Source organism: Stenella coeruleoalba (genome assembly GCF_951394435.1).
Source record: "Stenella coeruleoalba genome assembly, chromosome: 9".
NCBI lineage: Eukaryota > Metazoa > Chordata > Mammalia > Artiodactyla > Delphinidae > Stenella > Stenella coeruleoalba.
Genome location: NC_137155.1, coordinates 48743879 through 48765327, shown reverse-complemented (window position 1 = coordinate 48765327; position 21449 = coordinate 48743879). Strand labels below are relative to the sequence as shown.

The 21449-nt window shown below is 38.4% G+C and overlaps 1 long non-coding RNA gene across 1 annotated transcript; it reads left to right on the top strand.

The window, feature by feature from the left end:
• Positions 1-2869: 2869 nt before the first annotated feature.
• LOC307191547 lies at positions 2870-21250 on the top strand. The gene is made up of 3 exons (XR_013829797.1): positions 2870-3005; positions 4959-5054; positions 20903-21250. It is a non-coding gene; the product is annotated as an uncharacterized lncRNA (long non-coding RNA).
• Positions 21251-21449: the final 199 nt, after the last annotated feature.

Sequence of the window (21449 nt, the reverse complement as noted above, 5' to 3'; positions counted from 1 at the left end):
GAGACATGTATAATTACAAAAAGAAGATACAATTCCAATGGCAACTGGTAATAGAATCTTAGAGTTGAGGTAATAGTTCCATTAAAAAATTGAAAGTTATAAGCAGTCTCTGTCATTTTATGAAAATGTGTTTTATTCTCTAATTTTTTGAGAAAGAAAAAGAAGTGTAGCCCATTACCAGTCCAAACAAAGGGAAGCAGCTGATAGATTTTTGGAAAGTGCTGATTGTACATGTGAGCAGCCCATGGTCTGCTTGCTCCTGGAGAGGAGCATTCTCAAACTTGAAATTTTCCAGTGTTTGGCAGGCCCGGGAAGTGTCAGCAATGGTTAAGTGAGAATGAGATTTGGTGACCTTAAGAGTGGTTTGGCTAGAAAACCTGAGGAGATACTCAGGGGTACCATCCCAGCTGACAGGGAGTAGTGTGTTTCCTGGGTACTGGAATGGCAGGGGGTGGGGTTGGTCCTTGGGATGGATGTGCACCTGCTTTCTGAGAGGTGAGAGGGAGACGCAAGAGGGAAGAGATATGGGGATATATGTTTATGTATAGCTGATTCACTTTGTTATACAGCAGAAACTAACACACCATTGTAAAGCAATTATACTCGAATAAAGATGTTAAAAAAAAATAAGGGATTTGGTTTTTCTCCGACAGGGGTGACTTAGATGTCATCCTCTCTGGGACAGAGATGTCCTTATGTCTCTGAGGTTTGACGAATTTCCTAAGAGACCACAGGGATGTGTTCTTTGACCTGGACTAGTTTTGATATGGGGTGGCACTTAAATCACCTGTTCTCAGGCTTGAGTTTCTTGCTTTATCTCTGCATTGCCCTCACATTCTCCCAGAGCCACATTCCCCCTGCTCTGACACCTGCTTCTCTGAACTCTGGACGAAGTTCTGCGCATCCGACAGGGCGAGTGAGGTCAGTGGAACACTGAGCCCAGCAAGGCAGAAATAAAGAAAATGCAGCAGTCATTCTGGACGGTGGTAGGGTTATGTCCCAAGAAGAAGAAAACATGAGCACTTCAAGGACACAGGAATTTGTCAGAATGCTTTCTTTGCCAAATCCTAGCAGAGGTCTGCCCTCAGTCCACTGTCAAGAACAATTTCCTGTTCTCTTTTTCCAGCCTGCATGTCAGTTCTGTGGAGAAAGACTTGGCTTCCATTGATGGACTGTCAAATTTAGCTGAGTTTCGTACCTTTGCCAAAACGTTTAACCATTTCCTCTGGACAGCTGAAATCCAAATAGAACCTACCCAGTAACCTTATTTGCTTTCATGAATTATTAAAACTGCTAAAATTTTACCTGTCAGTCTCTCCTTTGAAAGCAGTGGGAAATCTGAGGATAATTTTTTGCTGAGAAATAAGTAAGACATGATCTTAAAGGTAAAATTTTAAAGGTGATCACGTCCCACAAGCCCAAAGAGTTTCCATTGTAATAGTCCAGCTGCTGGTCGCATGCCACATTCATGCAACAGTGATTCAGTTTTAGATCTTGCCATCAAAATGCATACAGCTCAACCCAGTAGAACAGCTAGCACTGATGGGAGCAAGTGGGCAATTCATCTAAACACAAAGTGCTGCAGGAGACCTGAAATGTTTCTTCAGAGATCTTTCTTCCTACATTTGCTGATTTCTTTTAATGAGTATAGAAATAGAGACTATTTGTGCTTAACTTTATGTAAGTTTCTATTCAGATATGGTTTCTTGTAATGTAGGAAACATTTTTATTTTTAATTTCAGAAGCATCCTGGCCTGAAATGTGACAGTAAAGAAGTCAGGGTAAGGGTTTGCACAGAAAAACTTAAGATGTTTGGTTTCAGTCGTTGCAAAGGAGAATGGTTTCTGCCTAGAGACTTAGTTTGGTGATGTTAGAAAATCACAAAGGTAAGAAGACTGAATTAAAGACATTTTAACTAGGCACCTCAAGAACAGTGGTCTCACATTGAAAATGTTTTGTAAATCAAACGTTTGGTAACTTCAATTCAGAGGCATTTAATGTGAACTCAAATATGTGGTAAGTATGTGTAATCAGAAAGCATCTACTTTCTATCAGTTTGTGGTTATATGAAGACAATTGACGTTAATTTCCAAGACTCACTATTTGGTAGCCTTCTAGCGTGTAACCGTAAAGCACCAGCGCCCGGCACAGTTGTCCCCAAGGAGTGACCCACACCCTCTGCCAGGCGCTGTCTCATCACTGAGCCAGGCGCTTTGTCTTCTGGCCATCAGCCTGGCCTTAGGGACAGCCCTAAGTTGGGTCGTGTCCTCATGGGGGATCCTCCTGGCAGTTGTCTTCTGAAACAGCCCAACTGTCACCACCTTCAATTGCTAAAATGACAAAACCCTACGGTACGAAACAATCCTGTGTCCCCTTCAGTCCTCAGTCTACCCAGGGGCCACATTGTAGTCTGTGTGGAGTTGGTTGTCTTTTTCCTATTTTGAACTTCACTTTGGATCTGGACCCTTTTTTCTTGTGCTCTGAGTCTTACTAAGTCATTTGTGAAAACAGTCCTTTGATTTTCTGCTTGAGAGTAACTTCCTCTTAGAGGCTAAAAAACTGGCTGGTACTAGACCAGAGGCCATCACATTTCCCTTTCAGTCCTCCACTGGGTTCCAGGAAATAAATCATCCCCTATAATTAGACCCCGATGTGTTGCCCCAGCAATAGCGCTTCATCCTCCACCCCCTGAAAAGACTGCATTTCCTTTAGGGCCATCCAGAACCACTGCTGATGCATAGCAAAAGCCAACTCTATTATAAAGACAGTAGAGCCATGAAACTCTGCAAAATTCACACATCTAAAATTGTTTCCAGACAGACCTACAATCTTTAATATCATCCCCTTCTCTCCTCACGCCAAACAACTCTTTCCAGTAACTTCAGAAAGTGAAGAGATATGGTAAACCTGAAACTTCTGTGTGACAAAGAGCTCAACAGTTGTGATTGCTTGCAGCACATGTAGTCAACAGGGGAGCTGGGAAAGTTTATTTCTACTTCATTCAGGTACTTGCTCTGATTTAAAGTGATCAAAGTCGGTGCTTTGTGTCCACCTAGAGGGGTGGGATAGGGAGGGTAAGAGGGAGGAGATATGGGGATATGTGTTTATGTATAGCTGATTCACTTCGTTATACAGCAGAAACTAACACACCGTTGTAAAGCAATTATACTCCAATAAAGATGTTAAAAAAAATAAAGTGATCAAAGTGGAGAAAGACACTAGTACTCTTAATTCTCTATAAATTGGTCCAGATAAGTATGGGACACAGTAGACAATAAAAACCCAGTTATCCTCCTTTTATACTCCTTGGAATTTAGGAGATTTCAGAAAATAACTTCATTCACCAGAAGTATATACCAACTAATAAGAGACTCTGGGCTTGATGCAATTTCTTTTCCTTATTGATTACTGGATCTGTTAGGAAATGCTCAAGATATATTGCATTCTTACCCTTACCTAGAGGGAGAAATTATATCTGTCTGGTATCTATGACTTTAGTTACAATATCATGTCACAACTAAAAGTTGACTATATGGACAAAAAGCTTAGTATTTTGATCATTATCTTAGAGGGATTTCTGACTGATTGAAGTCTTTAAGGAACTCTCTAAGGAATGTTAAATTAGAGGTCTTTTTTTTAAATAAATTTATTTATGGCTGCACTGGGTCTTCATTGCTGCGCACAGCTTTCTCTAGTTGAGGCGAGCAGGGGCTACTCTTCGTTGCGGTGCATGGGCTTCTCATTGTGGTGGTTTCTCTTGTTGCAGAGCTCGGGCTCTAGGCACATGGGCTTCAGTAGTTGTGGCACGCGGGCTCAGTTGTGGCTTGCGGGTTTTAGAGCGCAGGCTCAGTTGTGGTGCACGGGCTTAGTTGCTCCGCAGCATGTGGGATCTTCCCAGACCAGGGCTCGAACCCGTGTCCCCTGCATTGGCAGGCGGATTCTTAACCACTGCATCACCAGGGAAGCCCTAGAGGTCTTTTTAAGCAACATAATTTGTCTTACTGTAGTTTCTTTGCTCTCTCCCTCTAAGATTAAAACGGGATGAAAGTGTGAGGAGTCAAAAGTCAGTGGTTTGGGGAAGGTGTGACACTTTATTTGGGGGAAATCTGTTCACTGATTAGCTGGAAACTTACCCACCTAGGAAGTGGAACCTCCTGGGGGTAAAATTCTTCTTACAGAGTATGCAGAAAATTGCAGACTTTGGAACATTCTTGCAGATGTGCAGATCCAGTCACATTTATTGTCTGATCTCTTATGAACAATTTTTAGAAATACAATTGACTCTTGACATGTTAGATTTTAAAATGTGCCATTTGGACCACTCACAAGCAACCCAAAGGATCAAAAATGTGTGGTTTGCTGAGGTACAAATTTGAGTGATTTTCCAAACAAAACATTTAGTGAGAAGGATGGCATTATTTTACATGTTTGCATATCTCTTTAGTGACTGGCTTAATGAAGGCAACTGGATTCTTATATCTGCCTCTGCCTTCAGTCTGTTGAAATATATTGCTTTTGATTGAAGTATGTAAAGAAAATCTAGTCTCACAGATATGTACTAGAACATGGAAGAGTGTTTTAGTAACTCTTTTGGATAATTGTAGATTGTTTTCTTTGATTCATAACCTCTGGAAGGTTAAGTGTAATGCAGTCATTGTATTTATAGTTTTTGAAGTTTCGTCATTGCTAAGAAAATTCTTCATATGGTCTTAGAATTATAAAGCCAGAAAGAGCTTCATTTCAGATGTGTTAATCAAGACATGGCATGTGACAGAGATAGGATTCAGACTCCAAATTCATGATCATTAAAGCAGGCTACACCTCACCTCAGGTTTACCTGTCATTGTTTTTTGTTGAAAGATACCCTTGTTTTTCAAGAAAGTGAAAATGTTACTTGTCAATTGTAATTTTAAGAATAATAGATACAAAACTTTATTTTTCCTCTCTGTTTCCCCCAGATGGTTTCATGTTTTTGAAGAAAGTGAGTAAGAGATTCGGTTGGCTATTGCAGAAGGGAGCATGCAGGACCCTCCATCTCTCTCAACAGATAAGAGGTGCAGTACCACCCTTTAACCCCTAGTAAGCACTCAGATATTCGCCAAGCTTAGACTTGCCATAAATACCTAACAGACTGAAATTACCATCTGCAAAATGTTTTCCTGTGAGAGTGCATTATGAAGTTAAATTTATTCTGTGAAATTCTGTCAACTAGTAATTAATGTAACTAAAGTAGAAAATTTTTGTGGAATGGAAAATTGCTTTTAGTTGTACTATTGTTCAGGAAGAACAATTTAAGAACATCTGGATTCTGTGTTCTTAGCTCATCGTCCTAGTTTATTGTGTTGCTTTTATTCTCCTGTAGGTGGTAAAACAGTGATTCAAAGACTAAGATAAAATATAAATGTGACTCTCCTTTTTAGGTCCTTACTAGTAGAGAGGGGTATCTCTTGGAGATATTTAAAGGGCTGGATTATCAGCAACTTTGTAAATGTTTAGGATTCAGTACAACTCAGTTTGGGTTTGGCTGTTTACTTACATCTGTAATTTTTGACATCGCATCCATTTTAGGGCTAACATAATGTGTTGATTTATGAGCACTCAGAAATCCACAACCATTATAAATGAATAAATAAGAATATCAAGCACGAAAAATGTTTCCATTAATAAGGATAAGAATTTTGCTTTCAGCAGATGAAGTATGGCATGGGTTTACTTCCCCCAGCATCTGTTCAGAAGTCTCAGAATTTGAACACTTTGTGCATTCTCTCTTTTGCTCTGTGTTCCTTTTGGGAAAATTCCTTGAACTGTGATCTAGAGAAGGTGAGAGGTGGACTGGTCTTCTCTTCAGACTAGTACATTTCCTTCTATTTAGTTGATTTCTAAAATCTTAACTGGAAATAAGAATAGCTGCCTTCTCCTAGTCGGAATGCCTTTTGCCACCTACTAGTTGTGTGACACTCGGCAAGTTAGCTGACTGAGCCTTACTTTTGTGATCCATAAAGTGGGAATAATATCTTCCTTGATACGGTGTTTAAGGGGATTAGAAGAAATAGTGTATGTAAAGTACTTAGCATAGTGTATGACCAAAGTAAAACCTCATTTATCATTACTGAAGAAAAATCTCCAGATGAAGCCATGTTCCTCTTTCCCTCCCTAAAGCATTCTGGCAGATGCCCATGGAATGCTGAATGCTCAGGGCTAGAAGCTACTCAAGAAGGTGTGGTCGAGGACCAACAGCATTGGCATCACCTGGGTGATCACCTGGTATCACCTTGGTAGAAATGCAGATTTTTAGGTCTCAACCCCAGACCTACTGAATAGGAGTCTGTGTTTCAGTGATCCCCAGGTGATTCGTAAACACAGTAGAGTTTAAACAGCACTGTGACAAGTACACCTGCTTAACAAGTGTTTGCTCCAAAACCATTTGATACCAGTTGCTCTTGCTTTTGTAATTACATAATTTAACTATCACATAAAGCTAAATAAGAGTGTGAAAAGGGAGAGTTGTTGTTTTTAAGAAAACTAAGTTAAATGCTTTAGAACAATAATAGTGAAGTAAGTGTGGGTGAGGCAATCATAAAGATTGGAAAAATGGTAAAGATCTGTAAGATTGTGAGCTCTGAGTTCTTCTCTTGCATGTTTTAGTTTCTAGATTTCACTGTAAAGAAGTTTAATACCACTTAGTCAGTGGCTGGGGCCACCCAGAAAAGAGTGTGTGCTCAGCCCAAAAGATGAGGGGGACCTGGAATTAACAGCTGCCAGCTAACTGCACATCTGGGCAGCCAGTCCTTTCTTACAGGGGAGAATCAAGGGGCACTCACGATGTCTGCCAGCATCTCCATCTGTTTCTTAAAAATGCAGACCTATGAATACTTGCATGGTATAAATAAATAAGCCTACGAGACCAATTTCTTAGCTACTTTGTTGAATGAAGACACCTACAAATGTGAAGACTTCGAACATCCCAAGTGCAAAAATTTATACACTTTAATGATGGCATTTGAAACTTGACAAATAATCGTGCTCTATGCACACCAGTCTATAAATATAGTCAACAGTCGTCCCCAGAGCTGTGAAGTGACTCTTGACTGATTTTCAAATTATTGTGAATTTGCTAGCTAATCAAAATTCTGAACACAAATTGGCTCGGTCAGGATGCATGATGCATATCTAAACCACCAAGGAAATACCCGAGCGGCTTTAGGAATTCGTCTTCCATCATCTCTAGTATGTTTTACAGACCACAAATAGCCAATGGAGAAGGGTGTTTCTCTGTAGCATCTATCACAGTCTCAAGCTTTCTTACATAAAGGCAAACTGATGTGGTAAAAAAGAGTGATACTCGAAGTGAGAAGGCCTGTGTTGGAGAATGGCCTCTGTCATTCAGTTCCTGACTTAATGTCATTGGGGATTGATGGTCACAACGTCTACCTCACAGAAACTTGGGAGGGATTAAGGAAGTGGATTTGTTGACTCCCTACAGTGAGTCAGTAATGTTATTACATTTACTTATCATCTGGTTTAATTCTTGAAATGCTGTGAAGTTAGATATCTACATTTAATAGAAGAGGAATATGACACAGAGTTGCTAAGTGGCAGAGGTCAAATTTGAACCAGATTCTCTCCAATACTAGAAGGTGTGTTCTTTTCTTTATACCAGCCTGCCTCCAAATAAGTTTGTGAAATTCATGTACATATATGTTAGTATTATAAATTGAATGTCAAAATAACACTCTTTATGTCTCAGTTTTGAGACAAGAACAATATGATAGGTGTCCAGTAACCCTACAGAATATCCGAAAGCACAAGGTTAGCTCACACTGGAGGTCCCAAGAGATTATAAATTAGTTTTCCAACAAGATAGTTTCTATCACTTACTTTGAGAGTATAAAAGAGTTGTGGTAGAGAGACCTTGGGAGAAAGGATTTATTTGGAGAGTTGTAAATATTCAAGACCCCCAGCTTCCCCCTGCCTGCCCCCACCAATGGCAGAAGGAAGATGGTTGTTTCCTCCCCATGAAAACCAAATTAGAAATGCTGAAAGGAGAACCACTCAGAGAAGAAAACTTGGTATGCTTAAAGAAGCTTAAGGAAAGAAGACTGAAGTCTGACCTTCACCAAAAAACCTATCATTGCGTGACTGCTTGAAGCTGCCCTGCCTGATGGAGGCAAAGAGGTTTCTGTGCTTTCACTTTTTTTTTTTTTGCGGTATGCAGGCCTCTCACTGTTGTGGCCTCTCCTGTTGTGGAGCACAGGCTCCGGATGCACAGGCCCAGTGGCCATGGCTCACGGGCCCAGCCGCTCCGCGGCATGTGGGATCTTCCCAGACCAGGGCACGAACCCATGTCCCCTGCATCGGCAGGCGGACTCTCAACCATTGCGCCACCAGGGAAGCCCTGTGCTTTCACTTTTAGTGGTGTGTGTTCTCCAGAAACCAATATGGATCTATATGGAAGGGAACCAGCCTGGGGTGAAGAATTGACCCTACCAGAAGGAGTGGATGATGGGAGAATGTCCATAAGCTGAGAGAATGTCAACCAGTAAGAGAATGAATCCTCCAAGCCTTCCTCAACCCCCTGGTCCAGTAAAGGGAACCTCCAATACAGGGTAGGACCTCTGAGGAATCTGCACTAGAAATAACCAGAAAACTGTAGGCCCCACACATCCAGAGGCAATAAAGACAGATCACAGATGTGCCTACCATGAAAACCTCTTTTCACCAAACTCTGCCCTCCCTGGACTCACAGACATCAGCTAGTGTGATGGTGGGGGAGAGATACTGATCAACACCTCCTGCCATGCCTTTGCTGTAATCTGCTCTGCCAGATTCCAGGACCGAGGGACTGTGATTATTACACTGTCCTGAACATTTTAATTCCTTAAATGTGATTATTCTTGTGAATGAAAAGGTACTTTCCTAAAGCATCATCCAGCAGTGGGGAAGAACCAGTTTACAGAATGAGTTTAAAGGAAATGACAAGGAGTGAAAGTGCTTGTGATTTTTCCCTACAGAGGGCAGTTCATTCACATACAGGCTTTATTATTATCTAAATAATAGTGGACTATATAATATAGATCTCTATATAATAATAGTGGTCTAAATGAAAGTGGACTTGGTGCCATTCCTCATTCCTATTCAGCATGTTTGGGTGATGTAAAGGCCAGCTGATTGAGATTTCCTGGTGTGAAATTAGAGACCTGGAAAGAATGTTTATGATGACCCAGTGTATAAGACCTAGCCCAGCGCCTGGCATCTTACAAATATCAAATATTCAATAAACACTTGTTGAATTGAATGTAGTCCAAGATCCTCGTTTTACAGATTCAGAAAGGGATGTTCAGAGAGGTGAAGTGACAAGGTCAGATAACTAGTCAGGGACAGAACTGAGACCTTCTATCAGACAATGGCCCTCTTGTTGCTTCTCCCCTCTGGGGTAAGCTGCTTCAGAAAACTCAGTTATAAGTCCAGGTAGGTAATAAGCCTCCAAAACTTGGACTTAACAAAGTTTTATTTCTTGTATGTGCTACAGGGATGATGTGGGCTAGGTGGGGGCTGTGCTGTGGGGACACCAGGTTGTCAGAGGTTCCACCATATTAAGTTGCTGCCATCTCAACATGCTACTTCTAGAGTTGCTGCAGCAGAGGAAGAGAGCAATGGAGAAGGCACACTGTCATTTAACTCTCTTGAACTGAAAGTGACACATTGTCATTTTCCACTCTTAGGGCATTGGCCAGAATTAGCACATGGTCCCACTTTCCTACAAGAGTACTGGGAAATCTTCCAATGTATCCATAACAGAGAGGAGAAATTAATATGATGACATAGTAATTGTTACCACATCCAGAAGTGGAAACTCACTTTAACTTTTGTTCTCCTATCTAAAGTTTGTTTTCCTGTCAAAACTGAGAAATGATCTCTGTCAATTGCAAGGCCACAACGGAGAATGGTTGCTGAATGGTGAAGTCAAAATATCTCTTTAGAAGGTTTCTGTGTGCTGTGTATAAGTTCATTCCTGCTGAAGAAATTGCTGCAAAAGACATATTGCAGCCACATACTAGAGCAATCTATTAGAGCAGTCTGTAGTGCTGATCTGGCAAAAGGAAGTCCTGTGGTGAGACGTTTTGTTGACAGGTGTTATATCTTATTTGGAATGGAGGTTTTCCAGCCAAAAATAGGCCCAGTATTCTGATAACCAAATTGCCTCCCAGAAGGAAGAATGCATTTATTTTAACAAATGATATAGTCTCACAATGAATGGCTTCATATCAAAACTTTAAAAATGTGGATCTTATTTATTTTTCTAAGGAAGAAACTTTCTGTAAAACAAACTCCTACTGCTTCAGTTACAATGACTAAACACTATTGTCCTTTGAAAGTGTCATAGAGAGACATGAGACAAGAAATTAGGGGCTGAATGGAAATGTGATATGAATAAAATGGGGATGAGGATTGGGTTTTTCTCTTGCAATCTCTTTGAATCACAAACAGCTCAATATTTTTATTACCAACATCTTTTGGTGCTTATAAATATTTTTGATAAAGTGAAAAATAGAAACTTATCAATAGGAGCACCTAAATATGTAAAGCAAATATTAACACACCTCAAGGGAGAAACAGACAGCAATATAATAGTAGTGTGGGACTTTGATACCTCACTTAACTGATGGATAGACCATCCAGACAGAAAATCAATAAGGAAACATTGGACTTAAATGAGAGATAGATTTAACAGGCATATACAGACCATTCCATCCAAAAGCAACAGGACACATTCTTCTCAGTGCACATGGAACATTCCCCAGGATAGATCATATGTTAGGCCACAAAACAAGTCTTAATAAATTTAAGAAGACTGAAATCATATCAAATATCTGTTCTGAACACAATGGTATGAAAATAGAAATCCATTAGAAAAAGAAAACTAGAAAATTCACAAATATATGGAGGTTAAACAATGTATTACGAACATATTACTGATCAAAGGATCAAAAGAGAAATAAAAATTACTTTGAGACAAATGAAAATGGAAATACAGCATACCAAAACTTATGAGGTGCAGCAAAAGCAGTTCTAAGAGGGAATTTCATAGTGATAAATGCCTGCCTCAAGAAACAAAGATCTCAAGGAGCCTAACTTTACACTTTATGGAGCTAGAAAAATAAGAACAAATGGAGCCCAAAATTAGTAAAAGGAAGGAAATAACAAAGATCAGAGCAGAATTAAATGAGATAGAGACTAAAAAGACAATAGAAAAGATCAATGAAACTAGGAGCTGTTTTGAAAAGATAAAGGAAATTGACAAAACTTTTGGTAGACCCATTAAGTAAAAAAGAGAGAGGATTTAAACAGAATCAGAAATAAAAGTGGAGTTATTACAATTGATACTACAGAAATACAAAGGATCATAAGAGACTAGTATGAACAATTATATGCCAACAAATTGGACAACCTGGGAAAAATGGATAAATTGCTAGAAACATACAATGTACCAAGACTGAATCAAGAAACAGAAAATCTGAATAGACTAATTACTAGTAAGAAGACTGAATCACTTTCAAAAACCTTCAAAACAAAGCAAACAAACAAAAAGGAAACAAAGTCCAGGACCAGAAGGCTTCACTGGTGAATTCTACCAAACATTTAAAGAAGAATTAATACCAGTCTTTCTCAAACTCTTCCAAAAATAGAAGAGGAGGAAACACTTCCAAACTATTTTACAAGGCCAGCATTACCCTGATACCAAAATCAGACAAGGATGCTGTAAGAAAAGAAAATTACAGACCAATATCTTTGATGAATATAGATGAAAAAATCCTCAACAAAATATTGACAAACTGAATCTAACAATACATTAAAAGGATTCTACTCCAAAGAATAGTGAAGATGTGGAAATTGATTCTTTTTTTTTTTTCATTCTGTAGTATCCATGTATACTTGAAGGTTCCTGGGGAATAATTAAATAATAATTGGGACTGTCATAATAGCTACAATAGAAAGCTTTATCACTGGGTTCCCTATATCTATTTTGAAGAAGAAGAAATCCTTGCCCATCAGATATCTGTACTTGCATAGTTTGTTAGAGATATTTGAGTTGCATTTCTTTTTTAGAGCAAAAAGAGTTGACAAGTCAAACTCATAGAAACAGTAGAATGGTGATTGCTGGGGACTGGGGGATGAAGGAAATGGGGAGATGTTGGTCAAAGGGTACAAACTTCCACCTATAAGATGAATAAATTTTAGTGTACAGCATGGTGGCTATAGTTAACCAACTATATTATGTACTTGAAAGTTGCTAAGTCTATGTGACTCTGTGCGAATTTCTTTTTATTTACTCTTCTTGGCTTTGTTGGGCTCCTTGTGTCTGGATTGATGTGTTTCAAGTTGATGGAAAATTCTAAGCCATTATCTCTTGAGATATTACTTGCAACCCATTCTCTTTCTCCATTTTGTTTGGTGGAGCTCTGGTTAAATATATATTAGACCTTCTCACATTGCTTAGCTTCTCTTCTACCTGTTTCTTCTGTCTATGTGTGAACTCTGGATATTTTCTTCTCACTTTTCTTTCAGTCCATGAATCCTCTATATCTATGCCTAATCTATCAAACTCATCTACTGTCTCTCAGATATTATTATCTTTTTTATCATAGAAATTATATTTGATTCTTTTTTAAGAGGTAGAGATAAAGGCTTACCTTTATTTTTCTTCCAGTTTTATTGAGATATAATTGACATACAGCACTATAATTTTAAGGAGTACGCTTTTAATAATTTTTATTCCTTGCAGATATCTTCAACCTTTTATATACGTTTAAACGATGTCAGCGAAGTTGTTTTATAATCTACGTAGCAAGTTCAACATCTAATGTCTTGGCAAGTCTATTTTTTTCCCAGCTCTTCATGAAGTCTAGTCCCTATGTGCCTAGTCATCTTTGACTATGTGCTGTACAGCATATTTAATTTTTTTTTTTGACTACTGACAAAGTTTGCACTTACACTTTTTAAAAATAGAACACTTGAGATTGCTTTTGCCAGGCACATGTGCATAAGTAAGGAACTCAAATATTTCTGGAGAACTTAAACTAGGTTCAGGAGTTGAAATTCCCTAGTTTATCCTGATGAGTGGAATGGGATATAATTCCATAAGAGTTACTTTAATTCACCCTCATCCTGAATCCTGATGGTGTAGCCTTTTGGGGATGTCAGATCATTGTGGGGAGGGGTTTTTTCCTAATTATTAGTAATCTTTCTTCTTTGTATGTCAGAATTGCGGTGCACGTTGACAAATGCCCTCAGTGTGCAAGTGCCTTCTTATCTTTCTGGGTTATTATTTTCTCTTTGCTTTTGATTTTGTGTTTTGTTTCTTTCTTGTTTTCACTTTTATGTTTTTAACAGATAATTTTAATATTTTATCAAGATTTTTATCTGTTTTCTGAGATAGACTTAATCTGAATTATCTAATCAACTATTAACAGAAGTAAGAATTCCAGCTGTGCATATTTCTTCAAAATGTGCAGCATCTTGCTCAGAGAGCTTCATGGATACCAGGCTGATTTCTTTAGATGCTCTTTTTTCCCTTCCTCATCAGGTCCATTATTGGTTTTACAGGCAGATCAGTGATTTTTTCATACATTCTCAACATACAATTCTGGTCTTCCACTGCTTCAGTAGTTGAGCTTTTTAAAAAATATATATGAGGCATCACATCTTTCTATTGCTCTGGTCTCTCCAACTTTCTGTAACATCCACGTGACAGTACTTCTCTATTTGTGTTAATATTTCGATTCACTTTGTTACTCTTACACTTCACATCCTTGTAGGATATAAGAATTGTTCCTTTCTTCCCAGATAATTTCCCATGAAACATGGGAAACGTGTCCTCTTCTTCTCTTATGGTCTTGCTTTATCTGTCAGCCTGGGGTCCTCTGGAGAAAGTTTTGGAGCTGTATCTGGGCACTATTATCCCTCTCTTCCTCATTTTTCAGTTCAAAGATTTCTTGGTTTTGCCAGTAGGTTTTCTGCCCAATAGAATCCTCTCAGCCTTTAGGATGGGCAGGCAGGCCCTCAGTAGGGACCCAGTGTACTGATGCATTGATAATAAGATTCAGAAAACCAAATTCTATTTTTCATGGATATCCTCAGATTGAACTCTTCTCATTCTACCTTCTTTCTCTGAGAAAGCTACTACCATCATTTGGAAGAAGAAATGAAAATCACCAGTGCTTCCATGACCCTCAGCCTCTTACCTAAAACCTTCTGACAGGGAACATTTTTTTATGACATTAGTATTCATTCCTATGGGAGTATGAGTATGTCTGATGCATTTAATGAGCCTTGGCAAGATTTTCTTCAGGGCTTAGACATATGCTCTAAGAAGCCAATTATCTTAGGGCACATTGCGATGTCAGGAAAGAAATCTACTGCAACTATTTCAAGGAAAGGAGGGATTAATTGTAAGAATACAAGGCAGTATTATAGAATCCAATTGGAAAAACAGCCAGGTCACTTGGAAGATAGAAAGTAACCAGGTGGCTACTTTTTCCATCTCTGTCTTACTCTCTCTCATCATGGTCCCCTGTCTCCATTCTCTCAGCATCTCTATTCTCCTGATTTTCTTTCTTATTTATCAGTGCATATATGGCTAAAAATGGCTGCTTAGTTTAGGTGTCTGCCTGCGTTTCTTTATTTTATTTTGTAATTAAAAGTTTTAATTGAAGTATAGTTGCTGTACAATATTATATGTTACAGGTGTACAATATAGTGATTCACAATTTTTAAAGGTTATACTCCATTTATAGTTATTATATAATATTGGTTATATTCCTTGTGTTGTACAATATATCCTTATAGCTTATTTTATACCTAATATTGATAGTTTGTACTTCTTAAACCCCTATAATGACCCTCCCCTTTTCCCTCTTCCCACTGGTAACCACTAGTTTGTTCTCTATATCTGTGAGTCTGCTTCTTTTTTGTTGTATTCACTAGTTTGTTGTATTTTTTTAGATTCCACATATAAGTGATATGTGACTTATATTCCACATATGTCAGACAGAAAGACTTTGTCTTACTTATTTCACTTAGCATTATGCCCTCCAAGTTTGTTGCTGCAAATGGCCAAATTTCATTCCTTTTTACGGCTGAGTAGTATTCCATTGTATACATATATACCACATCTTTATCCATTCATCTGTTCGTGGACACTTAGGTTGCTTCCATATCTTGACAGTTGTAAATAGTGCTGCTATGAACATTGGGGTGCATATATCTTTTCATATTCATGTTTTGGGGTTTGTTTTTTTTTTTTTTTGGATATATACCCAGGAGTGGAATTGCTGGGTCATATGGTAGTTCTATTTTTAGTTGTTTGAGAAACCTCCATACTGTTTTCCACAGTGACTGCACCAATTTACATTCCCACCAACAGTGTAGGAGGGTTCCCTTTTCTCCACATCCTTGCCAACATTTGTTATTTGTGTTCTTTTTGATGACAGCCATTCTCACAGAGTGTGCTGTGGCAAAGACAGTGAGATCATCTGGTCTAAACATAGAAGACAGATTCTCTTAGATGGTAGTGTAGATGTAGTGATTGGTTTATCAGTAGATCAACATATTCACTGTTCTGGAATGTAGAGACACTTACCCACTTTTTAAATGCATGAAGTGTCTTCCTTGATTCAATTATTTTAACACATATACTAAGGGCAGAGATAGGCAGGTTATTTCTTGTTATTAATTGACTTGTAGATTTGTGTGTTTTTAGGTTGTTGTCATTGCTGATTAAATGCTTCAGTTTCACCCTCCCTGACCACATGGCTATCACACAAATCAGATCAAGAGTTACCTTTTCTATGTGTGTTTTTCTAGTCACTAAGTTCTAAACTTTGTCTTTGCTTCCATTCTGAACTTTCAGAATTATTTTCTTCTTTCTAGTCTTCCAGTGAACTGGAAGAGGGTTGCCTTCTCCCAAATAGGGGTACCTGCTTGCTCCTAAAATATATATTATCTGTGAGACTTTTGAATCAGACAAACCTAACACCCACTTTTCAGGTTCCCCTCTCACGAGATGAGGTGTGGATCCTGATGGTTCTCCCTGGAAACAGTCTTATTCCCGTGTCTAAGAGTGTCATTGTTCTAGTAACTACTTCTCTGCTAACTAAAGAGTCTGTGGATATCTTCATATGCTTTTTAACTTTTTGGATGACTTCTTCTATAACCTGCCTTTGCATAGCCCATGTCAATATTTTTCTTATTGATTTACTGGAGTTCTTTCTATGTTCTAGACATTAACTCACTATTAGTTGTATCTTTCATTCTAACAGTTGTCTGTTTAACAAGGGACACTATTCCTTATTGATCAGGTGTCTTTATTTTGATGTAAACAAGTTTTTTTTTTTTGGTTTTTTGGTTTATGTTATTTGTTTAAGAAATCTTTTCTGCCCTCAAGCTATTTGTTTGTACATTGTTTTTGTAAATGCATGTATTCATCTTTCACAATTAGTTCTTGATCTCCCTGGAATCTACCTTTTTATGTAGGATTAGTAAGAGATCCAGTTTTATTTTCCTCCATGTTGTGAGCCAGTTTTTCCAACATTGTCAAGGTAATTTCTCACACAACATTTTTCTTCGTGTGTGTGCGTGTGTGTGTCTGTGTGTGCTTGCTTTTACTCCATTGCTCACCTTCTGTTTCTTCTAGAATAAATATATCTAAAGTTTAAGTATCCTTCAAGGAACAGCTTTAGGTATGTCCCATAAAATTAGAGATGTAATGCTTTCCTTATCTAATTAGCATTAATAGTTAAAAACTAACATGACACTAATATAAGACAGTCAACATTCTATAATCTTTATTTATTTATTTTGGCCACACCGTATGGCTTGTGGGATCTCAGTTCCCCAACCAGGGACTGAACCCGGGCCATGAAAGTGAAAGCCCGGAATCCTAACCACTAGGCCAGCAGGGAACTCTCTATAATCTTTAATATCCTTTTGAAAGTCAAGATTGTACATAAATATTTATTGTTTCAACATCAGATTGTTTAACTTACAATTTTGTTATTAATTTTTAATTTTATTGCATTATGGTCAGAGACCTCTGAGTGATGTTAATCCTTTGGAATTAATAGAGGTTTCCTTTGTAGTCTTAAATATGGCTGTTTTTGTAAGCATTCTGTGTGTACTCAAAAAAGAATGCATGTTTCCTGTTTGCTGAGCGTATAGTTTGATATCTTTAATAGTTTGAGTTTGGTGATTGTATTTTCCAGATATTTTATAACACTTCTAATATTTTATTTGCATGATCTATTAGATTCTGAAACAAGGAATTTAAAATATTCAGCTACAATTGATAAGTCATCTATTTCTTCCTGAAGTTGTCTTAGTGTTGTTTGGTGTATTTTGCAGCTGTATTTTAAGGTGCATATGAGTTTATAATGGTTATAATCTTCTTGTTCAATTATCCCTTTTTCTAATACATAATTTTCTTTCTGTTCTTTATGCTTTTTTTGCCTTATTAAATTCTATTTCATCATATATATATATTTATCATTTAATATTTATATTTTAGTTCCTTTCATATTAGGCTCTTTAACCTTCTGTGATGTTTTTTTTTTTTTTTTTTTTGAGCCGCACTGTGCAGCATGTGGTATCTTAGTTCCCTGATCAGGGATGGAACCTGTGACCCCTGCAGTGGAAGCGTGCAGTCCTAACCACTGTGGAATGCCAGGGGATTCCGTTAGTCAGATATTGAGAGGATCTCACATTTCTTTTGGTTCATGTTTCCCTAGCATAACTTTCCCATCCATGTTTAATATTTAATTTTCTTTTTGTCTTAGGTGTGTCTCTTGTTGCCTGTACATTGTGGGGCTTTAGTTTTTCACTCCAATATGGGACTATCTGTTTTTAATTGGTGACCAAGGCCACTCTATTATAATTAATCTTATATTAAGATATTTCACACATTTTATGGCCCATACTCATGTTTACTCACCCATATTGCTTTCTTAGCTATCAGATCTCTGTTTCTTCCCCTAAAAGAGAAAGCTTTAGGCTGCTCTCTTGTCATGTTGATCTTGCCCCAGTCTTGTCAATATTAATAAGATTTTAGTTTGGGGTATTCATTTGGCAATCTTTGAGTTTTTCTTATTTGAGGTCTTTTAATCTTTCTTTAATCCTGGAGGATTTAAACAGTATTTTTTCAAATATTCCCCCTCTCTATTTTCATTTTTTGGTCTCCTTTTGGGACTCCTTTTGTCCAGGTGTTGGATAGAGACACTTTCATAGCCACTTTGTAGAATTATGAGCCTACAGATTCATCTTACTGGCTTTGATTTCCCCTTTGGGCCATTCTAAATAATGCCCATGCTTTTTTTTGAGAACTACTAACTAGGTTTTACAAGTCATGCAGCAACATGTCAGGGGAAATCTTTGCTTGACTAATAGAGTAATGGTGGCTATAGCCTGTTTTGATTTACAAAAAGCTGTTGAAGATTCCAACCGAGCCTATTGGGAAAAAAAAAATACTGGCTTATGTGGCTCTGGATGAAGAGAAGGAACTGACAGCTGTCTTACTCTGGGTATAGAATGTCCACCATTGAGGACAGGTCTTATTTAGCATTTTGCAGTAGAAAATTATTCCTGGTTTTCAGACTTAGTTTTTTAAAAATGAGTCACCTCTATCCCTTTCAGTGGGACCAGCCTCCCAGCCCTGCACACCCTTTCACTAGGCACCTGAGTGAAAGCTCAGCTGCAGGGTGAAGTCTCTTATCTCTGCTTCCAGTTAGATGACCCCTATCTGGCCAGTCTCCTCAGCTCTGACTCATTTGCTTGAGCCAGAAACAGTAATCAAGAATGAACTTGACACATTTGACCTGGGCTCTGATGCCTACTTTGACCCTCCTTATTCCCAAGCCCCTTTGATACCAGCTTCTGTGGCTTGGAGTACTATCCTCCTGACTCTGTAGTTCACCTAGGCCTCATTGCACCTACTATTCCAGGTACAAGTGCTCTTGGGGCCCCTCTGGTGCACTGCGGCCAGGATCTAAACCAATCTGGTTAGCCCTGTTTGCATCTCCACCAGGGAAGGGCATCCTACAAAATGTGGCAACACTCTTAGTAGGAAACAAAAAGTACTGAATAAGAGCTTTTGCCAGTCCCGCAAGGTGGCAATTTAAAAAGCCAGAGGCATTGGGCACTCTTGATTCAACCCTAGCTCAGCCACTTACTAGCTGTGTGACTGTGGTGGGCATGTTATTCGACTTGGCTTCCACTTAGTTTTCTCATCCCTAAAATGGGGGTAAAATCAGGTTTGGTTGTTATAAGAAGAGGTAAGCTAATGTCCATAGGTTTATATTGACTATGGTGTTTCAATGATTGGTGTTCTTGTTTTCTTCTCAAATCATCTCCATTTGTGGGATGTTCTTCATAAGTTCTCTGTAACTTCATATTAAGCCTCACAATATTCCCCTTGTGACGACAGCATACAGAAGCTATAATGCTGCGTGCAGTGGAGAAGTGCTATATCCAGAGAAATGCTTGCTGCCCTGAGAATTAACCACCTATCCTGCTGGGTGAAGATTTCGAGGGCTTGCAGGTGGATGTCTGTTTCAGCCTGAGAGACCAGTGTCCTAGTTTTGATTAGCCAGTCTGGCAGGGTTGGATGGAAACAGATGTCCTGACCTATTCTAAATGTTTTTTTTTTTTCATTAGAGACATCTCCGTTGGTTTTTATTGAATATGTACTTAGCACTTCACCAGTAACACTCTGAGATTTTATTTGGAGATGATTTCTCCAAATTAAAATGAGATATTAAGTCTCTCAAGTAAAGGAGACTGCAGTGACATGCAGTGGCATTGCTGGTCAATCGGTGAAGAGTGAGACGGTTTTGAGTGTCAGTGGAAGGGTTTCTAGGTAGAATGCATTGGATGTCTGTGAATGGAAAATGGACATAGATCAGTGACCTAAGAGACTGGCTGGTCAATGCTGAAGATAATGGAAAATCTCTGAAATCTTTCAGAGGTGTTTGCTAATCCAAATGAAGGAAGATATGATATTAGAATCTCTTCCTGACCTAAGTTAGCTTAGTTTCAATGGCCGTGTTTTCCCTCCTTCAGTGCTTATTTTTCACAGATATTAAACATGTTAATTCTATGTCCAGAAGAACAAAAACCATTAGAAATACTGTTTTAAATTTTCAAATGTGGTTTTTTTCTTAGTCTTCACACGCACGTATTATTATCCTTTTTCTTTATGCTTCCAGCTAATTCCCCAACCTCCCTCCCCACCTCATACAAATTATCTATGGATTGGTTCAGTAAAATTAATTTTCCTAAGCTTAAGTTAGGAGCGAGGCACCTGTTTCCACTCTCAAAATAACAAATGACCATTTCTTTCTGAGCTTTCTAAATATGCTTTTCTAAATATGTCTTCTGATCCATCCTCCTCATGAATAACCTTATTTTAAACTCTAAGTGTTAACTCCAACCATAAGATGTTGAACTGTAACCTAGCCAATGAAAGAATTACTACTTTAGACCTTATCATCAAGAAAATGAGTCCTTGCTAAGCCTTTATGCAGAGATCTTGTTCTGAGAATACTTCTTATAACTTAGCTGTCCCACCCAGCACTAATGTGGAGAAAAGGTCACACGCAGCTACCACCTCCAACCCCACGTGTGTGTGCTTCCGCCCCAAAGATATCAGTGGTTATGGTTTAAGGGTATGGGTTCACTTGGCAGGTTTGACACAAAGAACTCTGTCATGATGACTTGTTGGATAGCCGAATGAAAGGTGTATGAAACATCTGTTGCATCAATGACAATGAATGCAGGAATGAATGAGAAGGGTTGGAGATCCATGATGACAGCATTTCTATCATTTCTTTTCCAACATCTTTCCCTCCTCCAGGAACCATGATATCCACATGTATCCAAAGGCCAGTTTTGGATCAAAGCAGGTGGGCAGCTGACCCTCTGAGTTCCAGTTACCCTGTGGAAGAATCAGATTTTACGGTATGACGGGAAATTATTTTTGTTCTTCAGTATCACGAGGGTAAGGATATTTGTTTCTCCCAGTGGAACACAAAGGGAAAAATGTAGCCCTGATGTATCCTTTCTGAAAAAGTTCCCCAGATCTCCTGAGGCCAACAATTCTGGTTGCTGTCACGTAGTGTGAAGACCCTACAAATTGCTCCTGTCCCCCTGTATTAATTCATCATAGTTCTCATTTATTCCTCATTTCCAGACCTGAAAATCTTTCCAGTAGTGGCCTTTATGCATTCTAATGATATTTAATTAGTTGCCTTTAATCCAGCCAAAACTATCTTAAAAATCAGTGATTGTAACGATTCTAATGATCTGATGTGATGTTGAACAGTTCATGTCTGGTCCCACAATAGTGAAAAAAAAAACCCCAAACAAACAAAAACCCCAAGAATGATAAAAGAATGTGATAT